Source organism: Danio rerio, chromosome 2, assembly GCF_052040795.2.
Source record: "Danio rerio strain M-AB ecotype USA chromosome 2, GRCz13ab, whole genome shotgun sequence".
Taxonomy (NCBI): Eukaryota; Metazoa; Chordata; class Actinopteri; order Cypriniformes; family Danionidae; genus Danio; species Danio rerio.
In genome coordinates this window covers 62,868,146-62,896,082 of record NC_141022.1, presented here as the reverse complement: position 1 = coordinate 62,896,082, position 27,937 = coordinate 62,868,146, and the positions used below count along the sequence as shown (strand labels likewise).

Genomic DNA, 27,937 nt, shown 5'->3' with positions numbered 1-27,937 from the left:
GTGTCCTGGGTCTTCCACGAGGCCTTGTCCCGGTGGGACATGCCTGGAACACCTCCCTAGGTAGGCGTCCATGAGGCATCCGAAACAGATTCCCGAGCCACCTCAGCTGACTTCTCTGGATGTGGAGAAGCAGCAACTCTACTCCGAGCTCCTCCCGGGTGTCAGAGCTCCTCACCCTATCCATAAGAGTGCACCCTGCCACTCTGAGAAGAAAACTCATTTCGGCCGCTTGTATCTGAGATCTTGTCCTTTCAGTCATGACCCAAAGCTTATGAGCATAGGTGAGAGTAGGAACGTAGAATGACCAGTAAATCGAGAGCTTTGCCTTTCAGCTCAGCTCCTTCTTCACCACAAAGGAGCGGTACATCGACCACATTACTGCTGCCGTTGCACCGATCCACCTGTCAATCTCACGCTCCATCCTTCCCTTACTTCTGAACAAAACCCCAGGATGCTTGAACTCCTCCACCTGAATCTGAAGTCTTCTGAATAATGATGGAAAAAAAAGTCTAAAGATAAAAAGCGAAATAATTTTCTGAACATTATTCTAACATTCTGACAACAGACAGTGAAGGAGCATCATATTAATGTTACTGGGAGGAATGTTTGGATAACCTATGGAGAACTTTCTGGCAACGTTCCTCGATGTTGTGTGTGTTAAATATTATATCAGTTCCAGTCTGAAATATTCAAGCATTAAGATGTCAGCCTGTCGAGCCTGAAATGCGTCTCTCAGATTATTTTAGCAGAGCCGCCAGTTTATTTCAGCATAACAAGATATTTTTACATGATTCAGAGGAGAAACTTTCAGATGAGAACATGAAACCTGTCTGTACACTGCAGAAACTCCTGCTCCTCCTCAGTGTGTGTGTGTGTGTGTGTGTGTGTGTGTGTGTGTGTGTGTCTGCTCTTCCCCTACAAGTATTGAAACATCAATGAAGATCTAGAATATTTATACTTATTATTTTTTATTATTTGACATTTATGACATATCAAGCATTTACAGAGGTTAGGAAAAGTATATTTTGGGTGCTTTTATATGTTTACATATTAGGAATGTTTCTTTTTAATTATTTTAATAAAGATATAAGGATGTTATATAACATTCAAATACTCTATTAACATTTTAAACATTTCTTTAAGGTTGTGAGCAACATAATTCACAGTATTACATTCCTATAGTGAAATTAAAGTGTCCTTTCAGCATTTATGTTCATGTAATATGTCCTTTCAGCAGTTGTGTTACCCTAGCAACTATTGAATTACAACAACAGATCAGTTACTATAGTTGTAATACCACGGCAACAATAGACTTCCCACAACATAGCATTGATTTCTGTACTAGTTGTGTTACCGTAGCAACCATAGAATTACCACAACAGATCAATTACTATAATTGTGGTTACCATAGGAACTATAAATTACCACAGCAAATCAATTACTAAAGATGTTGTGTTTCCATAACAACTATAACACAGCAGATCATTTACTACAGGTGTTGTATCACCGTAGCAACTATAGAATTACCACAACACATTACTATAATTGTTGTTACCATGAGAACTAGAAAATTATTATAGCAAATCAATTACTATAGATGTTGTGTTACCATAGTAACTAGAGAACAAGCACAACAGATCAATTACTATAACTGTAGTTACCATGGCAACTATAGCATTACCACAACACATTAGTCATCGTTGTTGTCATAGGAACTAGAAAATTATCACAGCAAATCAGATACTGTAGAAGTTGTGTTACCATAGCAACTGTAGAACAACCACAACAGATCAATTACTATATGTGTGGTATCACCATAGCAACTGTAGAATTACTGCAACAGATCAGTCACTATAATTGTAGTTACCATAGCAGCATTACCACAACATATTACTATCATTGTTATCATAGAAACAATAAAATTACCACAGCAAATCGGTTACTGTAGATCAGTGGTTCTCAAACTGTGGTACCTGTACCACTAGTGGTACGCAGCCTTCCTTCTAGTGGTACGCGGAGGAATGAAATATGTCATGTACATGCCATACACATTTCAAAATTGATCAAAAATGATGTATATAATATGTCATATATGACATCTAGCCTATATTTCTAATGTAATCTGCCATGTTTTTTTAACTGCAGAGTTGTTGCTGCTTTACTGGGCCTACTACGCTATTGTATTTCAATACTGCTGATTTTGGTGGTACTTGGAGAGACAATTTTTTTTTGAGGTGGTACTTGATGAAAAACGTTTGAGAACCACTGCTGTAGATGTTGTGTTACCGTAGCAACTATAGAACAATCACAACAGATCAATTTTTACAGTTGTTGTATCACCGTAGCAACTGTAGAATTACTACAACAGATCAGTTACTATAATTGTTGCTACCATAAGAACTATAAATTACCACCGCAAATCAATTACTATAGATGTTGTGTTACCATAGCAGCTATAGAACAACCACAACAGATCAATTACTACAGTTGTATCACCCTAGCAATTACAGAATTCCCACAACAAATCAATTATTTTAGATTCTGTGTTAACATAGTAACTTTACAAGCACAACAGATCAATTACTATAATTGTAGTTACCATAGCAACTAAAGAATTACCACAACACATTACTGTCATTGTTACTTTATGAACTATAAAATTACCACAACAAAACAATTATTGTAGATTTTGTGTTACCATAGCAACTAGAACAACCACAACATATCAATTACTACATGTGTATCACCATAGCAACCACAGAATTACCACAAAAGATCAATTACAATATTTGAGGTTACCATAGGAACTATAAAATTACCACAACAAATCAATTACTATAGATGTTTTGTTACCATAGCAACTATAGAATAACTACAACAGATCAATTACTATAATTGTGGTTACTATAGCAGCATTACCACAACACTTTACTGTAATTGTTGTTACCTTAGTAACTATAAAATTACCAAAATAAATTACTCTAGATGTTGTGTTACGATAGCAACTATAGAACAACCACAACAGATTAACTACTATAATTGTGGTTACCATAGCAGCATTACCACAATACTTTACTGTAATCGTTGTTACCATAGAAACTATAAAATTACCACAGCAAATCGATTACTATAGTAGTTGTTTCACCATAGCAACTAAAGAATTGCCACAACAGAAAAAAAACTATAATTGTGGTTACCACAACAACTATAGAATTACTACAACACATTACTATAGTTGTTGTCACCATAGGAACTATAAATTAAACACAGCAAATCAATTTATACAGATGTTGTTACCCTAGCAACTATAGAACAACCACAACAAATCAATTACTACAATAGTTTTGTTACCATAGCAGCAATAGAATTACCACAATAGTTCAATTACTTTAATTCTGGTAACCAGAAAAACTATAGTGTAGTCGTTGTTACCATAGGATCGGTTACTATAGATGCTGTGTTTCCATAGGAACTTTAAAATCACCCCAACAAATCGGTTACTGATGATGCTGTTTCCATAGGAACTATAGAACAACCAAAACAGATCAGTTTCTACAGTTGTATCACCGTAGCAACTATAGAATTACCACATCAAATCAATTACTATAGATGTTGTGTTACCATAGCAACTGTAGAACAACCACAACAAATCAATTACAGTTGTAGTATCACCATAGCAACTATAAAATCACCACAACAGCTTGATTCAAGAGCTCTAGTGTGGTTCAAAAGCAGTGAGGTGTTCACTGTAGTAGTTTTGTCCTGTGGTTTGTCAGCTGTAGTGTTCAGTGTTGACTCTCCGCGACCCGCTGTGTGTTCAGAGGCGCTGCTGGGCGGAGACACGGAGAGATGAGGATGATGATGCTCCTCTTCTCCTCATCTTCATCTCACACTCCTGCAACATCACAATGACGGACATCACACACGCGCGCGCTCTCTGTCTCTGTCGGCGAGAACACTCGTCTCTTTGACTCTCATCATGACGCGCTTTGACACGATAATCGCGCTCGACGCTTCAGATGAACACCAGTGACAGGCAAATGCCACTTTCACGCAGAATGGTGAGTGAGTGTGTGTTTTCAGCTCTCAGGCTGATCTCTGTTGTTTCTGTGCTGTTATTTTGCCTCGTGCGTTTCAGCGTCGCTTCAGTTTCCAGCTCGAGCCGTCTCGGTTGTACTTCAGTGCTCGGGTTTATTGTGTTTCATGGCTTCGCACATGTTGCTGTACGCATGTTTTACTACAGTATATCTCATACAATAATAGAGAAAGTCCGATCTGGTGTACAAGTCGAAAAAAAACCTGTAAAGAGAAATAAATGCAGCATCCTTTCATCAGGTTAAGAAAGCAAAGTGAACAGAAATCAAAGTGAACATGTCTGACTCATGCATTGATACAGAAGACTTACAACATGATTAGTTTAAAGTAAATTGCATGGCTACGTTTGACTGTAATAGTAAATTGCATTATTTAATTTGACTGAACAGTAAATCACATGAGTACTTTTGACTATAACAGCACATTGCATGATTTTCTTTGGCTATAAGAGTTAATTGCATGAGTTCTTCTGACTTTTATGCTTAAAAGAAGTGAAAATCTTTCAAGGTGACCTCAAAGTTGTGAGTGATAAAGTCAGGAGCTGAATAAAAGGGCTTGCTGCATGCAAAAAAACAGCGTTTTTTGTTTTACATTAGCATTTAATATGTGAATTATTATTTGTTTAAACAGTTTAGATTGAGAGTAGTTTGATTTAATATTAAATTACATTTAGGCCCCGAAACACTAATCATCTGATCATCTCTTGCCTCTGTCCCTTATATAAGTATATTTCAGCCGCTTGTCAGCAAGAAGTTTTCTCATCATTTCAAACAGACTCTTGTTCAGTTTGATCAGACTTTCTTTTACATGTTTTAATAAGTTCAGCTCTGAACAAGTCTTTTATTACTATTATTTCACACTGAATGCACATAGTCCTATATCAATACTTGAGAAAGTCTGATCTAGTGTACAAGTTGATAAAAATGTATAAAGCAGAATAAATGCAGCATCCTTTCATCAGTTTTAGAAAGCAAAGTGAACATGTCTGACACATGACTTGATACAGAAGACTCACTACACGATTAGTCTAAAGTAAATTGCATGGCTATTTTTTACTGAAATAGTAAATTGCATTATTTATTTCGACTAAACAGTAAATCGCTTGTCTACCTTTGACTATAACAGTAAATTGCATGAGTACTTTTGACTTTTATGCTAAAAATTAAAGAATAAGAAGTGAAAATCCCTCAAGGTGACCTGAAAGTTGCGAGTGATTAAGTCAGGAGCTGAACAAAAGGGTTTACTGTATGCAAAAATCAGCTTTTTTGTTTTACGTTAGCATTTAATATGTAAATTACATTATATTTTAAACATTTTAGATTGAGAATAGTTTGATTAAACATTCAATTACATTTTAGACCCAAAATATATTGATAATTGTCATCTGAGATCTCTATACTTTGCCTCTATCCCTCATATAAGTGTTACAAGAAGTTTTCTCATCATTTTTTTATTTTTTTTATTTATGATTTATTTAACATTTTTCCATTTTACAAACATATCAAACAACCCTTACAGATATAATAATAGAAAAAATATATAAATATAAATACAAATAACATATTGATAAAAAAGTGAATAAATAAATAAATTAAATAAAAAGAAGATAGTAATAAAATAAAATCAAATTAACAATTAATGCGAGGCAGATGTCTACATTTATACAGTAATCTCAAATGTTACATTTCGAGTGATGAAAGATTACAAACTGATGTACTATTGTGGTCAAAAGCTGAGGTGATCAGTCTAGATCCAGCTGAACAGTTTTAACAGAAAGAAAGGGCATCCCAAATTTTGGCAAATGTTCTGTCTTTGAAGGGAATATCTTTCTCATCATTTTTAACAGACTCACATTCAATTTGATCTGACTTTCTTTTACGTATTTTATCAAGTTCAGCTCTGAACAAGTCTTTTATTATGTTCTTTTGTCATTTTACACTGAATGACACATAATGCACAGTAAATATATAGTTAAATATATAGTGAATATATTATCTGTATGCATATGAAAAAACACTTTGGTAAATTTGCTAAATTGACGTCTCGTCTTTGATCAGCTCTTTTATTTAAAGCATCTTAAAAGAGGACTATGGAGTTCCTTTAACCACTAGATAAAAAAAAAACAATCAAATCCGTCTGTGCAGGTTTTAGGCTGAACATTTGTGTACTGGATCATCTGCTTAAATGATTAAAGTGCACATGAAATTCATACTTACAGTGTTTGTTTTGCTGGTACCGTTGGTTTTGCTAATCTTTAATGCCCATCTGCTTCCGCTCTTAAACAGCAGTCCTTCTCTGATGACTCTGATTGGGTGAAATATGCTTAGCCGCACCCCTCTAGTTTGCTGTGAGTGAAATATGTCAAAGCGCAAAAATAAAAACCCGCCCCCCTGCTTAATATTCAGTTTCACTTGGAAAAACTTTATCATGCTGAAATAAAAGTCGGCAGCGATTTTCTGTTCATGGCACGTAGACTTTAAAAGTCACCTATGATGATAATCTTGAAGTGTGTGTAGATATAGAGTCCACAGTCATATTGGAGTGATATAAACCCAACAAGTCTCTTTTTAAAAATTCCCTTATGTTAAAATAGGATCCAAATCCCAATGGATTTCAGGCACACCGCAACGTGACGTGGGATTGAGGTTTTCCCCGCCCACAGAATTGATTGACAGGCGCCATGTTTCTATAATAACATGTATACACGTGTCCACAGAACTTTTTTTTCTCTCAAATGAACCGGGATTAAGACATTTGTTCCAACTCTCTGTGGTGTTTTATAAGTTTTAAAGTTTTAAAACAGAGCATTATTGTAAGGAAGACAGTAAAATTGTTTATTTGACAAAATCTTTAAAAAAATATTTTTAATGGAACAATATAATTAAAGTTTAAAGTAAACATCGATTCATATTTTATATATTTGAATTGCATTAATATATTTCCTTTGATCATTTGTTGGTTAGCATGAATTTAAGATTTGCATTACGAAATTACATTAGCTCACTACTAGTTGTAATTGTAGTTGTCGCGCGCGTACTGAAGATCGGTGTTGTCGCGCGCGTTCTCATCAGTGGTGTTGAAGCGCGAGTACTGTAAAGCGGGGGCATGGGGGAGTACTCTAAAAGGGCATGTGCACTGCACAGGTTGAACCCTATGTGTGCACGTGCCTGCTGTGGAAAGGCTGTCATCAAATTAAATTAAAAAAATCCCAGTATCAGGGATCTAATGATTTGTCTTAATGTTTGCTTTATTTATTTATTTATTTATTATTTAATCTGAATAAGACAGTAATATGATCAAGGTGTTTACATGATTTGCTTTTTGAACGTTCCTTTCAGGCACGTGCACACATAGGGCCCAACCTTTTTAGTCTTGGATAGAAAGTGCCCTTCCAAAATGAACTGAAGTGCCCCCAATCACCCCCCCCCCCCCCTTATACTGTTCACGATCGACTCGCCATCCACTGCGACTTTAACTGCAGTTTCACTTTAATTCATTTCATTCATGACCCCATGACCAACGGGTATTTGATGCGAGCATTAAGTACAGGCTAGTGGGAGAGTGCTCTTTTAATGGAGTTTGATACCGCACGTTGAATGGAAAGAAAAAACCTCCGCATTTCATGAAGCAGGTGTATGTGGTCCTTTAAGGTAATCAAAAATCACTGTTTACATGGTAGTCTACACTCTTAATCAGAGTATTGTCATAATCATATTAAAATCAGAGCATTGGTGTCCATGTACGCACTCAATGCAAGTGCCAGATGATGTTGCGAGCTTTCAGAGTCAGTGCATTCCTCTGCCTTTAAGTTGATTCTATGCACCCTCAAATGTGTCATCATGCTTGACGTGTCCCCCCCCCCCCCCTACATGCAATTTTTGTAAAGCATCTCCTTCACGTTGCTGTGTCAGAATCCTTGCTTGTAAAATACACTTTAGAAAGCTTAGTTTAAGCTAATTTGTTGAACGTGATCATGCTGTTGATCATGTTGATCTGAAGAGAGTCGCTCTCGCTCAACAAATGCGCTGTACTGCGTGCATCCGTTCACTAAGCAACAAGAACAAATGCCTGACATTGCCTGTCCGTATTCCTCAGTTGTTTAGATTTAAATGTTTAGAGATGGAGTGACAACGTGTACCTATGTGTGCCTTTGATGCACCCCTTGATGCTTCTTACGTTCTTGTCGCAGCATTAGTGGTACTGAAATTAGGCAACGAAATTCATATGCTGATTTGATCCTGTACATACTGGTTACAAAGGTACCGGTACTAGAATGGCACCGGGTTTCGGTACCCAACCCTACTGTAGTCCACCAAAATGTGCAGATTTTGTTCCCTACTGGAGGCTATAATAAATGATCCTGACGGGTGTTTTGAGCTGAAACTTTTCAGACTAATTCTGGAATAAGATGCTCTTTAAGTGTAGAGACCTGTCCTCAGGTCTCTACACTGGCTGCCAGTTACATTCAGAATAGATTTTAAAGTATTATTACTGGTCTATACATCACTAAATGGCCTAGGACCTAAATACATGACAGATATGCTCACTGAATACAAACCTAACAGATCACTCAGATCATTAGGATCATATAAACTAGAAATTCCAAGAGTTCAGTCAAAGCAGGGTGAATCGGCTTTTAGCCACTAACAGCGCCCCCCGCTGCTGGAATCGCTCAGCTTTGAGCATTTCTCCAAGTGTCTGAGCTTTTAAAAAATTCTGAACGCTCAACGCTAAGCATAAAGCACACAATCCTCGCCTTGCTACGCTACCATCGTTTAAAAAATGCCACACTTCTATTGACAATAAAAATTCTGCAGCACTATTTTAATGCATGTAGCATCTTTTTAAAACAGTGACGTCATAGTAACGTTCTGAACGTTACAATTCAGCTAATTGGCTAAGTTAAGAAGAGTTTCACACAAGACACTAGTAGAGGTCTTTCACTCAAAGTCCCTTTAAAGGTCCTGTGAAATTTAGGGGTGTTTTCCCACCTGCCTTGTTTAGTTTGATTTAATTGCAGTAGAGTTCGTTTTCTCTTTTGGTGTGGTTGGTTTGGGCAGGTGAGAATGCAGCAATCGTTCTCGAGTGCGCACTAAAAGCGGACCAAATAAGTGTACCGAGACCTGCTTGAAGAGGTGGACTCTGTTTGCTTTCAAACAAACCCTGGAGTGGTTCGTTTGTGGTGAGAATATGATCCGTACTAAAACAGGTCCAACCGCAAAAAGTACTGCGCCTTTTGGACTTGTCCAGCTGCCGTAGGCCGATGCGCTGTGCATAATGGGATATGGAGGAAAATATTTGTTGACAGCGCTTTACCAACAGAGAGAGAGAGAGAGAGAGAGGGGGAAACATTACCTGATGGATCGTGGGTGATATTTCCGCAAGATGAGCATGTTGCAGTTTAGCTAAATTAATTCACGCCTCCTCCTGAAGTGACGAGTGATGCATTGAACACTGTTTTCCAGCCGTGGCCGCGCTTCATTCTCAAAATGTATAGTTTGTGTAAAGCAGAGATACAATCAGTCAGCGCAGTCAACCCTCCAGAGTCAAAACCACATTTTGTGTCTGCTGGTTTTGTTTACTTGCGGGAGTTCAATAAACCAATCAATAAGCAGTTTAAGAAATAACACCATCTGGCCAATGAGAGAGGTGGATTTTGTCACATGACTGCATTTTGGCTCGTTTCAACTGGTTCAGACCAAAGCCAGCAGTGTGGTGTGAAAACGACCCAAAGACGGCAGAAGATGCAATAATGTATAATTTATTGCGCTTGGTCCGGACCAAATGAAGCGAACTACAGATGTGAAAGCAGCCTAGAATGAAGTTAAATGTAGTTTTTTTATATGCTAGTATCAGTAGTTGTTAGTTTTTAGGATATATGTAAGCTAGTGTGCTCCAAAATAGACAAAATTCACATTTAGAACATATAAAACCTGATATAAACATGTACGGCTTGTAATTTATGACTAAATCGATCAAAGTTATTTTTTTTATGTCACCCCATACTTTAGTTTCTCATCAAACCTTCTGACTAATTAAATGCTCTCTCGTGTCTGACATGCCTCGCTCCCTTCAGGATGCTTTAAAGTTGATGCATTTGAGCTCAACCACTAAAACTGGCAGAGCAGTGATAAAGCAGAACAATGCTATTGGCTGTTTTTTAAAAAGGGGAGGAGCTACACACTGTCCTGGAGAGCAGAGGAGAGCAGTGATCAGCTCATTATATATTAGACAGTAATGCACAGTATAAGTGCTCAGTAATCCCTCATATATCTGTTCTGTAGTATCACTGTTTTCCAGCATGCTCAGTAGGGGGTGTATTAACGCAACATTCTCCCACAAGCCTGTGTGTTGGATGGAGTCTAACTTTAGGAAGAGAGACACCAAAGTGAGGACAGAACACGTATTGTTATGTATGTACTGAGTCTCCAGCAGTCTGTGTAAATCCTGAGGTTTTGTGCGGCGTGGGGAAGGAGACTCTAAAGAAGCCTGGACTCATAAAGGCTTCAGACGAGGCTTGTGGGATTGTTTGGTTTGTCTGGCGCTGACATTAAAGCCGTATGGATCAGCGGTGGGCTGAGGCGGGTGTGTGGGAGTGTGTGTGTGTGTGTGTATCAACCACCTTTAAACACAGGGATGAGCTGAAGGAAAAAGAGCAGTCAAGACCAGTTGAGTAAATTAAAGAATTATTCAAATTAAAACTAATGCAATTAAGGAGTTTTTTTCCTCAGTAATTAAATCGGGTATTTCATTTTTCTGAGTATGTACTGTATATATATGTATTATATATCAGAGATTGCGTTAGACTTTGTCATTGTCCATCATTTTGATGGAGAGGGTTGTAAAATTTCCGTCATGACCTATAATTGACCGTCAATTAATTTGCATATTTTCCAATCGCTTTTTTCATTCATATTTTAATAATGACCTTGCACGACGAGCATATAGGCTAAATATCCATTCATTTATTGGACAAATGAGCAAAAACTCATATCTGCCTTACCTCATATCTTCCTCCTGCGTCGATCTGAACTGGTGCTGTGCGTAATCAAACGCACCAAGAGAAACTGATCCAGAGGCAGTTGTCATTAAATTCTGTGGCTTTGCCTCGGAAAGTCGACTTCTTAAGACAGTTTTAAATTTGGAGGCTGAAGCCGCGTTCTGCTGCCAGACTGGAAAGTCCTTGTCAGGAAGCGGCCCGGACTCTACAGACAGACTCGGGCCAGATATGGTTAACAGGAATTTGGCCAGTGCTTTACAGCCGCATCACAAAGGCATGTGCGGGAGCAAGCTGCGGGCCGGATAACACTCGCCAATGCCGAGTCAGAGCCGGAGGCGCCGAATGGCAGCCGAGCTAGGGCCGATTACTACCTGCTATCTGGCCATTTCAGACCGCGTTTTGAAGTTAGGAAACATTTCTCCTCAGAAAGTGATCAGAAGTTTGCTGGATTTTCTGAATGTGGGATTTCCTGGTCTTGCAAGCACTGGTTTCACCGGGAAAAATACTGCAGCACGCGCTCCTACAGCACCAGGGCCGCGGCTTCACCCCTCTGCGTTCGGTAGTGCTCAGCTCACAAAGCACTCCAAACCACCTGACCTCCTTGTTGCCGCTTGGTTGGCCCGTAACAACAGCTGTCAGCGACTGAGGATTTTTGTCTGTTTGTTCTTCGTCGTCCACTGCATCACTTCCTCTTTTTTCACCTTTATTATTAATATCGCAACTATTTGGCCGTTTAAAGAAACTTCTCACTCAGCTGCGGCGAGATTTTTGCAACAGTGACAGAGAGAAGACAAAACAAAGATAATCGCCATCAGCTGGACAGGAGAGGGAATTACAGCTACAAATTACAATAGATCACCCTCAGCATAATCCGTCAAAATGACGAATCACCTTCAGATTTTTCCGTCACAGGTGAAAAAATCCATCAATGACGAAAAATATTCAGTTAACGCGACCTCTGGTATATATATATATTAGGGATGTAACGGTATTGTAAATACCGTCATACCGCAATATTAATTTTTTTCGATATTACCGTAGTCGCATGACTCGGTAAAACTATAGGTCTTCTGAGAAAATTTGCTCAGGCGAATGAAGCGAACGGGAGGTACCGGAAACTACAATTCCCATCAGCCCAGGGGTGGCCATCATCCTTTGCGGTCTGTTGTCGCTACAGATCCAATAATGCGAAAATGGAGTGTGCTGCTAGAAGCGGGGATAAAAAAGAGCTGGAAAACCCTAAAGCGGGTGTTGTCGCCGCGCGCGTACTGAATATTGGTGTTGTCGCGCGCGTACTGTAAAGCGGGGACGGAGGTTGTGTCGCGTCGCGGGGACACTTTTGATCATTTTGGAAGGGCACTTTCTATCCAAGACTAAAAAGGGCATGTGCACTGCACAGGTTGAGCCCTATGTGTGCACGTGCCTGCAAGTTGGGGAATACGACTAATCAATCATGGGGACTGCAGAAACACAGCACACTGTTCAGATTGATGCAGACATGAGATCTCTATCTCACTCATGGTTTGTCCTCTCAAGTGGGGGAAAGACAATGCACAACGTTACCCACTGCTAACAACCTGGGCCAAGAACCTCAGTCCCAAATGAGAGGGTTTTTTCTGTTGCAGGGGACATTGTAAATACCCAGAGATACCAGCTTTTACCAGATTATATTTATATGATAATTTTCCTTTAAAGCCATCTCTATCTAAGTGAGTGAGTGATTAAATGTTGAATGTGATGAGTTTTCAACAATACTAAATTGAAACTTTATTTTTTCACATGGTTTAATATTTTTTTGTTATTAAAATTGAAGTTCCTGTTTCAAAGCTTACAGATAGATGGCTAATTTGTATGTCATTGACACTTTTGGCACTTTTTTGGAGTATTTTCATAAGTTTTGTTTTTTCCTGTAAATGATTCAATAAATACCGTACCGTGACATTCATACCGAGGTATTACCGAACCGTGAAATTCTGATACCGTTACATCCCTAATATATATATATATATATATATATATATATATATATATATATATATATATATATATATATATATATATATGTGCGATTTACGTGGCCGGAGGTACGTATGGCCGCATTTCGTTTTTTCGAGCCAACACTTCGGGGTGGTGTGACGCCGCTCTCCTTTTCTTTGCGTTTGCCAGCTGACGGCTCACCTCCGTGTGAAGGCCTTTCCACCGCAACCAGTTTGTCCGCTTAGCTCGTAGTGTTACGTCGGCGGAGCGGAGGCCTGGAGGAGGAGGAGCTGGCCCCGGCGACGACGACCGGGTTGGATTTCGAGGAAGAGCGTTTCCAGAAATCATGTAAAATGAAAAACAGAATAAAAAAATAAAAGCGAACGAGTTTGTGACGGGGCGAGAATGCGGCGAAATACGAAAAAATTGGACGAGGGCTTTTGCTTTTTTTTTTTTTTTTCTGGACTGCTTTTGTAAATCGTTGCTTGGGTTTAAGGAAAGAGGAGGAGGAGGGTGGCTGGGCCCAGCGGCCTCTGGCGGCTTTTAACGTGAGAACAGCACCGGTGCGAACGGCGCATGCTCCCGAGAGGTGTTCGAGACGCAAAAAAACACGCACAGCTGCCTCTCGTGGATTCGCAAAAACAAAAACTGCACAAACACGTACCTTTTGTGACCTCCAGAAACATCCGCGGGACTACGTTTCCAGAATGAGCCCGCGTTGAAAATAATAATTATTGTAATATTTTAATCCTTTAATTCCTTTTCATCTGTAAAGATATTTGCGTATTGCTGTACATCCTGTGTGTATTAAGCAATGGGTAAGCGAGGCGCACAACTAACACGCTCTGCGCTGGGCTTTACACCTCCTCTCAGTTGGTCTATTGAACAGTCTATTTTAGATCCTCAAAATAGCAACGCGCCAGCAATGCGCCCTAACACGCCTCCTGTTTTAGACCAGAACGCCTATGGCCGCACATATGAGCGCAAATGCATTTGCTTTTTAAAAACGTCAAAATGACCCTTACGTCCAGCTGAAACTAGCAAACAATAATTGCGTTACGCCTTGCGCCGCATTGCGCCGGATGTATGATAGGGCCCATATATATGTGTGCTGCATAATTTCCATTTGTACTCCAAGCATTGACCACCTGCTTAATCAATTTTCTGTTCAGATGTCAAGCCTGTGCAAATAACAGAGAAAGCGTCAATCTGAAGACACATTTTTATGATGTGGTCATGTAGACTAGCTTCTTACACAGTATTTTAAAATACAAGACACTGAAGTATTTTACTACAAAATATAAACCTGTTTAATAAACTTCATCAAATACTAATTACAAAACACTGTTTTGAATTTAAATACATGTATTATAAATACTGCCCATCCCTGGTTGTCAGGGTGTTGCTATGCAGTTGCTAAGATGTTCCGAGTGTTCTTACTGTATATAGTTATAGTGGTTGTTGAGTGCTCTGGTTGTAATTGTGGCTCGGGTTATTGTTGTGTTGTGTTCAGTGTTGCCAACTTAGTGACTTTTCAGACCCCCCTAGCGTCAAATTTTCAGAAGAGCGACTATATAGCGACAAATCTAGCGACTTTTTTGGGTGTTACTGGAGATTTTTTTAGACTGTCATTTGTCCATACTGTACCATCTCTACTCTTCTCAACGAGCTGCGGGTGATGCTGTCAGCCCCTCCCCCGCCTTAGATTACTGACAGGCGGCCCAGTCAGTCCTCTACAGCAGCCTCTCCCACCTGCAGCCTGACAGCAGATCACCTCTCTGCGTACCGACGGCAAATGATTTAGCACCGGCAGTGTGAAGGTATTCCCCTTGTACAGTCAAACCGATCTGCTTCTCCTTTATTTTAATTTGGCCGTTTATTATTTTCTTGTTCACAATCACAGATATTGTAGAGACAATTTCAGAACTTGTATACTGTATTCAAACAGCAATACATTTAGGTAATTTGACATGCTTATATAAAGGGCAGAGCAAATATAAATACCTTTTTTATTGACTAAAGGCTGTCAAACAAACAGAAATGGAAGAGCGTGATGACGTCAGTAATATGCAAATTAACGAATGACGTAATCTAGCGACTTTTCGGCCAGAGCTTTAGCGCCTTTTTGTTGAAAATAGTTGGCAACCGTGGTTGTGTCATGGTTGTGGTCCTCCAGATTAAGCGTCTGCGGTGTCTCTGAAGCGGTCCTGTCTCCCGTCTGTCAGACGTACAAGCTCATACATGCTGACATTTCCAGTGACTGTGTGTCCTGATGGTTTTACTGAAGACTTTTTACACCATGAATTATTCATCGCAACATCACTGTACGCCACGCATAATTCTGAGGGATTAGGCAAATTGAAAACCTGCTGGCAAGGGTGAACTCTACATTAGTCAGTGTAATTAGGCCATGTCGTCTGCATCTGTAATTGATTGTTTGATTGGAATCGGGGGCTGGTGAAATCTGAATATTTGCAGATGATGTGAGGAGAAGTCAGTGCTGTGCGTATGCTGAACTCCTGAGAGACGGCAGAAACTGTTGCTGTAATCTCTGATGTTGGGTGTTTTTTAACCCCATGTGTTTACATGCTGCATCTGCTTCAATCAATATGACGAACAGAAGCCGATAACTGCGTGCGTGCTGATAAACAGATGCAGGGATTATGACAAAGCAGAAATACAAAAGCAACATGTTGGCTCTAAACAAAAATACAGCAGCTTCGCCTTATAAAGCAAACAAACAGGCGTGTTATTTCTCACTCACTAGCTGCTCCTGTAAATCTGAAGAGATGGCAAGGCAAGGCAAACTTTATTCATAGAGCACAATTTTATACAACTGTAGTTGATCCAAAGTGCTTTACAATGAGATAAATTAAAAAAAATAATAATAATAAAACTTGAATGAAAAAAAATGTAAGAAAATGAAATAGATGTGTAATATTAAAATACAGTATTAAAAAATTACATGTATGAGTCACTTAAAGGCAAGGGAGTAAACATACGTCTTCAAGTTAGATTTAAAAGTATCCAAGTCTCTCTCTCCTCCTCTCCCTTTGTTTTCTCTACTCTTCTCGTGATGAAGACTTGATTAAAAACCTAAAAGTATCCGAAATCACACACACTATACCTCTTCTCTCCGGTCTCTCTCCTCTCCTACACTAAAGTCCGCTCAGTTTAGTGTGGGTTATTACAAAACTGACGTTTCCGCGCTTGACCAATTACAGCATTCTGTTTAGTTAACGGAAAAAAGGCAGTTAAAATATAATAATAATATTAATATGTGATCGTGATTTTTTTGCTCAGAGGAAATACAGTTGTCTGAGCAATATAGTTTTTGCAGAGAGGGAGGCGCCTATAATAAGGCTAAACATTATTAAATACCCACGAGACACTTGTGACTTTATATCACATTTGCATTATTTAAAAAAAATGTTTCTTTCCTGTTAAAAATAAATATATTTCCAATCTGATATGTAATGGGGAGGGAAAAAAGTAGCACGAGTTCAGCTGATGGTGGATTCGAACCGAGTTTATGATTAATCGCGTCAAAAGATGCTGCTGGGCGCCTTACAAGGTGCGTCACTGCGGCTATAACAAATAACAGCTCTATACTCATCTTGTCTCTATCAATCAGGAATCGATGGGCGTAAACCCTTAATAGCTTATTCCAACAAGATGCACTATTTGCAATTAGCCAAAAAAGACACTCCGAAATTGTCTTTTTTTCTCCCCCCTCGCAGGGGCCCCTAGTGCGCACGGGCCCAGGGTCTGTGCCCATAAGGCCCATTGGTTAATCCGGCCCTGTAGAAGCTGTATATGGCCTAATAAGCTCACTGAGATGTGCTGGAGCTCTTAACTAATAAAACACTAATAATAATAATGATTACTATGATAGATTCAGGCGACGCAGTGGTGCAGTAGGTAGTGCCATCGCCTCACAGCAAGAAGGTCGCTGGTTCGATCCCCGGCTTAGTTGGTGTTTCTGTGAGGAGTTTGCATGTTCTCCCTGCGTTCGCGTGGGTTTCCTCCGGGTGCTCCGGTTTCCCCCACAGTCCAAACACATGCGCTATAGGGGAACTGGGTAGGCTAAATTGTCCGTAGTGTATGAGTGTGTGGGTGAATGTGGGTGTGGATGTTTCCCAGAGATGGGTTGCGGCTGGAAGGGCATCCGCTGCGTAAAAATGTGCTAGATAAGTTAGCGGTTCATTCCGCTGTGGCAACCCCGGATGTATAAAGGGACTAATGCTGTGTTCACACCAGACACAGAACACGCGGATAAATCGTGCAATTCGTGCGTAAATAGCCGAGTGAACATTTGAGGTTACTCGCTTCATTCGCGTGTCAAATTCACTTCAGAACAGATGCGGATTCGCGTGATGGGCGGGGCTTCTGTCTGCCCCGTGACTCTAGCTGCATAGCTAAATGGCTAACATGGATTTTATGAAGAAAATAACAGTGTTTATGTGCTTTATGAAGGATGATAAACAGCATCGATAAGTTTAGGGCCGTGTCTGAGTCCACTACATGCTTTCAGAGGTGCATCCAGCTCTTTAAGCTCATTAACTCCTCCAGAAACTGAACCTGGCTGATGGAGGCTTTCAGCGGTGCTTCTGACTGAGCCCAGCCCAGTTTGATGAACTTCTTGTCTGTGTCTGCTGAGGGATTTCCCCTGGGACACCGACAACAGGCGATACGTCACAATCACGCCCCCACAAGAGCAAGCTCCTGATTGGTTGACGCAGCTCAAATGTCTGCTGAAGTTCAGATTTTCGAACTCAAGTGATTCGCGCGAAATGCGCATTAAGCGCATCAAACTCGCAAAATGCTAAATTCGCGCGTATCGCACCATTCGCATCGCGCAATTCGCATCGCGCAATTCGCGTCATTCGTGCCATTCGCGCATATCGCGCTGCAGGATGTCTATTTGCGCGTTTGCATTGACTTAACATGTAAATCACTCGCGCTTGACGCGCGTTCCGTGTCTGGTGTGAACGCAGCATAAGCTGACAAGAAAATGAATGAATAATAGATTCAAATGAGTCACCTGTTGTCATTAGGACTGGGTGATATAAATAAGTACAGTCCATAACAAAGTTATTAGATGCAAAGTTTTAATTTCTAATGCAAAAATAACTCAAAAGTAATGTAACGCATTACTTACCGAAAAAAGTAATTAAGTCGCACAATTAACAGAGTGGAGGAACTATCACGTCAATTTGTATGCTAAAACCCGGAAGTGAGTTTGCATTTTAGCAGTTCCGGTTCCCTCGTCCCAAAGTCAATGGATTTTTTCAATGAGGTTTCAGTAAAATCGCTTAAATAAGGTTCGTGGCAAACACAAACTCAAGATACTTTCATGTTTTGTTCTATGACATAAAACACATCAGCTACAGCACACTCTTGAGTTTTAAAATCGGTTACGCTTCTTTAAAAAGACGGTTGCTTTATGTAATGTAATGTGTATTTATATAGCGCATTTATTGTGTATGGCCGTACACCCAAAGCGCTTCACAATCATGAGGGGGGGTCTCTTCACACCACCACCAGTGTGCAGCTCTACTTGGATGATGCGACGGCAGCCACAGGACAACGACGCCTGTGCGCTCACCACACACCAGCTATTTCTTGGAGTGGAGAGACGGTGATAGAGCCAATTCGGTGGAAGAGGATGATTGGGAGACCATGATCGTAAGGGCCGATAGAGGGACTTTGGCCAGGACACCAGGGTTACACCCCTGCTCTTTCACGAGAAGTGCCATGGGATATTTAATGACCACAGAGAGTCAGGACCTCGTCTCATCTGAAAAGACGGCGCCCACTGACAGTATAGTGTCCCCTTCACTATACTGGGGCATTAGGACTCACACAGACCACAGGTTGAGCGCCCCCTGCTGGCCTCACTAACACCACTTCCAACAGCAACCTAGTGTTCCCTAGTGGTCTCCCATCTAGGTACTGACCAGGCTCAGCCCTGCTTAGCTTCAGTGAGTAACCGGTCTTGGGCTGCAGGGTGACATGTCTGATATTATATACGTTATCGAGCTCGCTTGCGTTGTGCATTTGGATTTGTCTGTTATTTAGGTATTTTCATGAAGAGTATTTCATAGTTTGTCGTATTTTTCTAATTGGAAATTCAGATTGTGTGTAGATAATTCCTTGTCTTATAAAGGCTGTCGAGACATTAATTTGTTGATCTTTTATTTTAATAAACATTATTATATGAATACTGCTCACCAGTGCAGCCTGTCTCTGTCCTGCTCTCAGTAATGCAGACGTGTGAATAAATATGTAAAAATACATGCATGTTAACTGTCGTTTTCACGTGATCAAGCGATTTTTCAGCTTTTTATTTCTTCATCTGAACACATTTATCTCTTTTATTACTGCAATTTTTACACTCCATAAAACGTTTAGCAGATGTGACTGTATGAGCTGCTTTTCGCTGTACTTCGTAACAATAAAGGAATATTGAATGTTGCTCTGTCCATGAGGGAACTTGCAGGTATTTGATAGACTTGTTCCTCCTCACGCCTCATTTCTGTCGTCTGTTAAGGTAAGCAGGCTGTGTGCACGCGAGCGATACACTTATTTAAACATGTCTTAGAATAATACTATATAGGCAGATTTATACACGCAGTTTTAAAACATATAGAGCAACTGTAAAGCAAAACAGACGTATTTCCCAAGTAAAAGCAATCCAAAAGGCGCATAGGTCTGTGTGTTTTTGCGTATTTATTTGTTTATTCAATTCAATTCAGCTTTATTTGTATAGCACTTTTACAATGTAGATTGTGTCAAAGCAGCTGAACATAAATATTCATAGTAACTAGTGTGGTTCAGGTTTTAGTGTTTAAGTTCAGTTCAGTTTAGCTCAGTTCAGTGTGGTTTGAAGTCATTACTGAGAGTTCAAACACTGAAGAGCAAATTAATCGATGCGCAGCTCTACTGATTCTGAACCAGTGGCGACAGTTATAATATATAGCGTGGATTATAATATAATTAACAGAGAGATTAACTCTTTGTCATAGACGTTGTTTCTAATAATAAGCTTGATAAGTCGTCTGTAGCAGGGTGGGGCTGACGTCAGTCAGTGTAGTGCGTTTATAGCCTAATGTTGGCTTTTTAAATTCTTGCGTTTGTATTTAAGATCCAAAAGTGCTCAAAGTTGTATTTTGGTGTGACGATTATCCGGCTGAACAAAACGTGTAAGTGTAATGAACAGTGTTTGAACACAGAGCTTATTATTCGCAATCCTATGCCTATGGGGAAATCCTATAGGGATTTTCATGAGGGAACCAGTTTTATGCTAGCAGCCGCTTAGCCTACAAAGTGACGTCATAGTTCCTCCACTCTTTTGCCCTTTTAGGGAGTAACTGGATATTGTAACGCATTTTTATCAAGAGTAACTTTCCCCAACACTGCTAAAAGGTTTGCTTGTCCAGTAGTATTTTACATGCTGCAGAGTTGCCAACTCTCATGCATTCGGCATGAGTCACGCAATTGACCGTATTCTCACGCTCTCACGCCACACATCACTTTTCTCACGCAGTAAAATCATTTCAGTGAAATATTTATTCCATTATAATAAAGACGGGTTTAAAGAGTTTTATTATTATATAAAGATGTTATTCTCTATGTGCAACCGAACCAACGCTGGTGAAGGCAATGTAATCAAAAACAAACTGACGCATGCCCACAGACAACATACCCGTGCTCCTCTCGCACCGCTCCGGCTCGCGTTCCCTCTCCCGATATAAATCCCGGTTGTGAACATGCATGTGGAAAAAATATATATATATATGCGCTGCTCACGTGCCGCTCATGCCTTGTGCTACAGATGTTGTGCTGAGAAACGCGTCCCTGCAGTAAGATGCACCGCTTTCAAACCTTTATTGAGATTCTCAGTCTACATAAAAACCAATGTAGGCCATAATTGATTAAAACATAAAATGATTATCTTGATGGATAAAGCAAAAACAACAAGTGAAACGCATTTTAAAATGCACTCGGTTTACAAATAAATGTAAAAAAATAAAAATAATTCTGTAATCTTCTGCAAGGGAAGGGTTTACTCCCATTGGTTCACTCGCCTAATGTTTATTTAGAATAGAATAATTGTATAATAGTAATAATACTCTTATTTACATTCACATTTAGTCATTTAGCAGACGCTTTTATCCAAAGCGACTTACAAATGAGGACAAGGAAGCAATTTACACAACTATAAGAGCAACAATGAATAAGTGCTGTAGGCAAGTTTCGGGTATGTAAAGTGTAAGAAGGGAAGTGTTAGTAGTATTAGTATTTTTTTTTTTTTTTTTTTGGGTACAGTTAGTGTGATATTCAGAGAGGCAATTGCAGATTAGGAAGGGAAGTGGAGACTAAATAGTTGAGTGTTTAGTGGTTTCTTGAAGACAGCGAGTGACTCTGCCGTTCTGATGCAGTTAGGGAGTTCATTCCACCAACTGGGCAGATTGAATGCGAGAGTTCGGGAAAGTGATTTCTTCCCTCTTTGGGATGGAACCACGAGGCGACGTTCATTCACAGAACGCAAGTTTCTGGAGGGCACATAGATCTATTTATAATAAATATTTTGTAAAAAGTATTCATTTATTCATTTTCTTGTCGGCTTACTCACTTTATTAATCCGGGGTCACCACAGCAGAATGAACCGCCAACTTATCCAGCACGTTTTTACGCAGCAGATGCCCTTCCAGCCACAACCCATCTCCGGGAAAAAAGTATGTATTAAAATAATATTTTATTTATATATGTATAAATAAAAGGGGGCGTGGCTTTGTGGGGGCGTGGTTTGAGTCATAGAGGCGGGGCAAAATTTCTGACTCTAAGCTAAAGCCAAAAGTTGGCAGCCCTGGTATGCTGTGAGGACTCTGATCTCTCCAGCTCCTCCGGGAACTCCCAGAAGCAGACGGTGTGCAACAAAACAATAAACTTTCTAAACTGAGACGATCTGCAAGAAGCAGTTGTTCATCTGTCGTTATCCCACACCCTGAGCTCCTGCTGTTCTCTCACCTCATCACCTGCTCCACAGCTTAGGAAAACACTCCTATTTTCTCAAGAGCAATTACAAAAACTAAAGCATAAGAAGCTCTTCATTTTGTCCTTAAGAACGTCCTAATTTTTTTATGTGCAGCTCCATCATCATGCATGTGGGATTTGTGGTAAAATCTTCAGATAAATTCACAGAGGATGTATATGTTGACTGTATTGAAATATCTGTTTATATTTTCCAAAACAGCTCGTCACACAGCTATGGGATCAGAAAATGATGAACCTATATTTTAAATGAGGGAAATAAACAAGCGTTAATGTGTGTGACTAAAAAAAGTTTACTGTATACAAAATATTTGTAGAATTTCTGTGAAATAATTGGCACAACTCCCAAACAAATATTTATTTCAGATTTGCAAAAATATAGACTGCTCCCTCAAGTCTGAAATGTACAACAAAATGTGCCCGGAGCAATGTATTTAATGTTTTGCAGATATGTAGACAGCGCCCTCTAGTGGATTTGACATCTGAAACATACAACTAAACGTATCCAGAGCAATGTATTTTGTGTTTTGTAAAAATGTAAACAGCGCCCTCTTGTGGATTTGTTATCTGACAGCGCCCTCTAATGCATTTGTTATCTGACAGCACCCTCTAGAGGATTTGTCATCTGAAACGTACAACAAAACGTACCAGGAGCAATGTATTTTGTGTTTTGTAAAAATGTAAACAGCGCCCTCTAGTGGATTTGTTATATGACAGCGCCCTCTAATGCATTTGTTATCTGACAGCACCCTCTAGTGGATTTGTCATCTGAAACGTACAACAAAACGTACCAGGAGCAATGTATTTTGTGTTTTGTAAAAATGTAAAGAGCGCCCTCTTGTGGATTTGTTATCTGACAGCACCCTCTAGTGGATTTGTTATCTGACAGCACCCTCTAGTGCATTTTCCAAAACGTACAATAAAACTTACCCGGAGCAATATATTTAATGTTTTGCAGAAATACAGACAGCGCCCTCTAGTGGATTTGACATCTGAAACATACAACTAAACGTATCCAGAGCAATGTATTTTGTGTTTTGTAAAGATGTAAACAGCACCCTCTAGTGGATTTATTATATGACAGCACCCTCTAGTGGATTTGTTATCTGACAGCGCCCTCTAGTGCATTTGTCATCTGAAACGTACAACAAAACATACCCGGAGCAATGTATTTAAAGTTTTGCAGAATCATATCATATCATATTTCAGATTTGCAAAAATATAAAAAGTACCCTCTGGTGGATTTGTCATCTGAAATAAACAAAACATACCCGGAGCAATGTATTTTATGTTTTGCAGAAATGTAGACAGCGCCCTCTAGTGGATCTGACATGTACAACAAAACATATCCACAGTAACATATGGGAGATTTGCAAACATTAAAAACAGCGCCCTCTATTTGTCATCTGTAAAGCACAACAAAACACACCTTAAAGGGATAGTTGACTTTTTAAAAAATATTGTTTTATAAGGTATTTTTAAGGTGTATAACCACTAGTAAATAGTGAGAAAAATTTCCTTTTTTAGTGAACTATCCCTTCATGTATTTTAGATTTTATTATTGGTGAACAATGCATTTATTTATTTCAGATTCGCAAAAATGTACACAGCACCCTCTAGTGTTTTTTCACCTGAAACGTACAACACAACGCACCCTAAATTACGTCTTTTAAATTTGCTGAAATATAAACAGCACCCTCTAGTGGATTTGTCATCTGAAACGTACAACAAAACGAACCCGGAGCAATGTATTTTATGTTTGCAGAAATGTAGACAGCGCCCTCTAGTGGATTTGTCATCAGAAATGTACAACAAAACGTACCTGGAGCAATGTTTTTTTTTTTTTTTCACAGAAATGTAGACTGTGCCCTCTAGTGGATCTGAAACGTACAACAAAACGTACCAGGGGCAGTGTATTTTGTGTTTTGCAAAAATATAAACAGCGCCCTCTAGTGGATTTGCCATCTGAAATGTCAAACAAATACACCCTAAATGATATTTCTGTAGACACAACAAAACGTACATGGAGCGATGTATTTTATATTTAGCAGAAATGTAGGTTATGGTACTCATTTTCAGCAAGTCTAGGCAGGTTGGTCTGGTTTGTGCTGCACATTAGATGGTTGCCAGGTGCTGTTTTTCCACTCCAGGGTACGAATGGTCTTCCGGTCACCTCTTGTCCCAGTGGAAGCTCAGTGAAGCTTTTATTGTCTTGGATTTATGGCTGTTTCTCCTGATCTGGAAAGGTGTGAATGGATTGTGGAGCCAGAGCAGTGTGTGTGTCTCTGAGCTCCTGCAGCGGTGTAAACACTTCTTCATGATCAGGAAGGATTCTTTCGTTCCTGGAGCATTGTTTAAGCAAATTATGTGGTGTATTTATCATGTCTGAATGAGCTTCTTATTGTGTAATTACGCAACAGACATGATGCATGTAGTGTTTGGGTTTAATAAGTTATAAAGCAACGAGTTGCTCTAAATAATGGGACTGCTGTTCATATTTAGGTCATTTAATTACCGTTACTTTTAATGTACTTGCATTAATATCTGTAGAGAAATTCAACTGATCTGTATTTAGTTTTGGTGTCACGCTGGGTAGCATGATTGCCTCACAGCAAGAAGGTTGCTGGTTCGAGTCTCGGCTGGGTCAGTTGGCGTTTCTGTGTGGAGTTTGCATGTTTTCCCCATGTTGGTGTGGGTTTCCTGTGGGTGCTCCGGTTTCCCCCACAGTCCAAACACATGCGCTATAGGGGAACTGATCAACTAAATTGACCATAGTGTATGAGTGTGTGTGTGTGTGTGTGTGTGTGTGTGTGTGTGTGTGTGAATGTGTGTATGGGTGTTTCCCAGAACTGGGTTGCAGCTGGAAGGGCATCTGCTCTATAAAACATATGCTGGAATAGTTGGCGGTTCATTCCGCTGTGGCGACCTCTGAAATAGAGACTAAGCTGAGGGAAAATGAATGAATAAATGAATTATATTGTGCAGAATAAACTAAACAGGGTCACTTTATCATAGTAATTGCACATGATTATGAATTACCTATAAGTCACAATCTATTGCATACATTAAATAAGTTGTCATTCCTTTGAAATGGTTCATGTTTTAATGCATGCAATATTTAACTTTTCTCTATCTTTACAAAATGTTATGTTTGTTTAGAAAATACTTTTATTTCTTAATAAATTTACTGCAGTATTGGGTCAAGTTAAAGCAATAGGAAAAGTAATTAAAACACAACTTTGGCAGTATAATGAGTCAATATTTAAATGTTAAACTAGATTGGCCACAATGTATGAGTGTGTGTGTGAATGTTAGAGTGTGTATGGGTGTTTCCCAGGACTGGGTTGCGGCTGGAAGGGCATCCGCTGTGTAAAACATATGTTGGAATAGTTGGCGGTTCATTCCACTGTTGTTGTTTTTTTTTTTTTTTAAGAATATGCAAAAATCATACAAATACAAGAAAACATCGACAGATAACAAATACAAAGCAACAAAACAAAAACAACAAAAACATCAACAATAAAGTCAGGTACTGGTATGTGCATGAGTGTGTGCGTGTGAGTGTGTGTATGCATGTAAAGGTAACTTGGTGGACAGGTCAGAGTACATACATTAGGAACAATAACAGTCAATAAATGAAGCAAGTGTCACAGATATAGATAAAACATATAGAAAGAAACCAGTCAGAGGTAGGGAGTAACAACAATGCTTATTAATGTATGATAGTAAATATGAGAGTAAAAAGAGAGAAAGGACAACAGTAATAACTGACAACAATAATAATAAATCACAAGTGCTACACCAACTACTACTACAGAAAGTTACTTATATAACAACTACTACTGCTTCTACTACAGCCACAACCACGACTACTACTACTACAATGTCTACTAATACTGATACTACTACAACGACTACTACTACTGATACTACTATAGCGTTTGCTACAATTAATACAACAATGTCTACTGCGACTACTACTACTACTACTACTACTACTACCACTACTACTACTACTACAATCACTTCTACTACATCTACATCAACAACATCTACTACTGAAATTACTACACCAACAACGACTACTACTACTACTGTAACCACCACACCATTACTACTTCTGCTACTACTATACCAATGACATCTACTACTACATGAACTACAACTTCTATAATCTCCGTAACAATTACTCAATAACAATCGATACTATTACAATGACTACTACTTCAACTACTACTACTACTACTACAACTACTACCGTTACAACTACAACAACTGCAACCTTACTAATGATAATGGTATAAATACTTGTAATAATGATAATGAAAAGATAACAGGACAAGTCAGAACAGTAATAATAATAATGATAACAAAAAATAAAAGTAATACCATTTATGACAAAGATGTCGAGGAAAGGGGAGGATGGGAAATCAGGGAGAAGACAAGTAATAATAATAATAATAATGATAATAATAACAATAATAATAATCATAAATAATAATAATAGTAGTAAGTAGAAGGGGAAAGAGAGGAAAAGAGAAAATAAACAAATAATAATAAACCAAAATTAATAAAATAATAATAAAAATAAATAAATAAAAAAAAACAGAAAATGAAGGGGAGGAGTCGAAGAAAAAGAAAAGAAACAAAAAGAGTGAAAAATAAAATAAATAAAGTTCAGCAAACAGAGCAATGAGAATAAGCAAAAAAGAAATTAATAATAATAATAAAAACTAAATAAATAAAAAAGAAAACACTATATCAATGCTAATTATGAATTATACAAACCCACATGGAAGAATAATATTAAAGATATGTAAGATAGATTATTAACTTGATAACTATAATATACTCATGTTGGTAATAATAATAATAATACTAAAAATAATGATAATAATAAAAAGAACAACAGCTGTAACAATAAATTAAGGAGGTTGTAGTTGTGTGATGGGCATTAAGTGTTTGTCAGTTGCTTTGTGATGCATTAAAAAAAGTGTAACGTGTGGCATGGATCAGTCCAGTGCAGTGCCCAGGCTGCCATGCCTACGTTACACTTTACCCTGTGAATTTAGTACATGCAAGTAGTTTTTTTTTTCTCTCTCTCTTTTTTTTTTCCTTTCCTCCTCTTCTCTTTCTTTCCTTTTTTTTCTTTTCTTTTTTTTTTTTTAATCTGTTGTTGGACTGGTCAGGAAAAGTACTGGTATATAAAAATTAATAATAATAATAATAATTTATGTATAATAATAATAATAAATAGAAAACAAATATTATAAATAATAATAAAATTAATAAATAACATTGATAGAGACAGAAAAGGGGAACAAATAGAACAAAAGGGAAAGTAAAGAAGTATATAAAGACCGAATTATGATTCTTTTATTTTGATTATTTACATTATACTTTTTTTTCCAATTGATTTATTTATTTTAAATTAAATTTAAATTGAATTTTTTTTTTTTTTTTTTTTCCACTGTTGTGACCCCTGATAAATAAAGAGAGTAAGCCGAAGGAAAATGAATATTTACTAGTAGGGGATCTAAGATGAAGCAAAAATTAGCATGTTCTCCCTGTATCGGTGTGGGTTTCCTCCAGGTGCTCCGGTTTCCCCCACAGTCCAAACACATGCGCTATAGGGGGATTGATCAACTAAACTGGCCATAGTGTAGGAGTGTGTGTGTGAATGAGTGTGTATGGGTGTTTCCCAGTGCTAGGTTGCAGCTGGAAGGGCATCCGCTGTTGAAAACATATGCTAGAATAGTTGGCGGTTCATTCTGCTGTGGCGACCCCTGATGAATAAAGGGACTACGC

The 27,937-nt window shown here is 38.8% G+C and overlaps 1 protein-coding gene and 1 long non-coding RNA gene across 2 annotated transcripts in view; one reads left to right on the top strand and one right to left on the bottom strand.

Annotated features, from left to right (window-relative positions):
- LOC147846603 (uncharacterized) overlaps positions 1-27,937 on the bottom strand; it is a 151,083-nt gene that overhangs the window by 68,815 nt on the left and 54,331 nt on the right. The window lies entirely within an intron of this gene.
- tmem200cb (transmembrane protein 200C, genome duplicate b) overlaps positions 3,890-27,937 on the top strand; it is a 31,301-nt gene continuing 7,253 nt past the window's right edge. The window contains exon 1 of the mRNA XM_087241739.2: positions 3,890-4,061. The gene's annotated coding sequence lies outside the window, so the exon portion shown is untranslated. The remainder of the gene's footprint in view (positions 4,062-27,937) is intronic.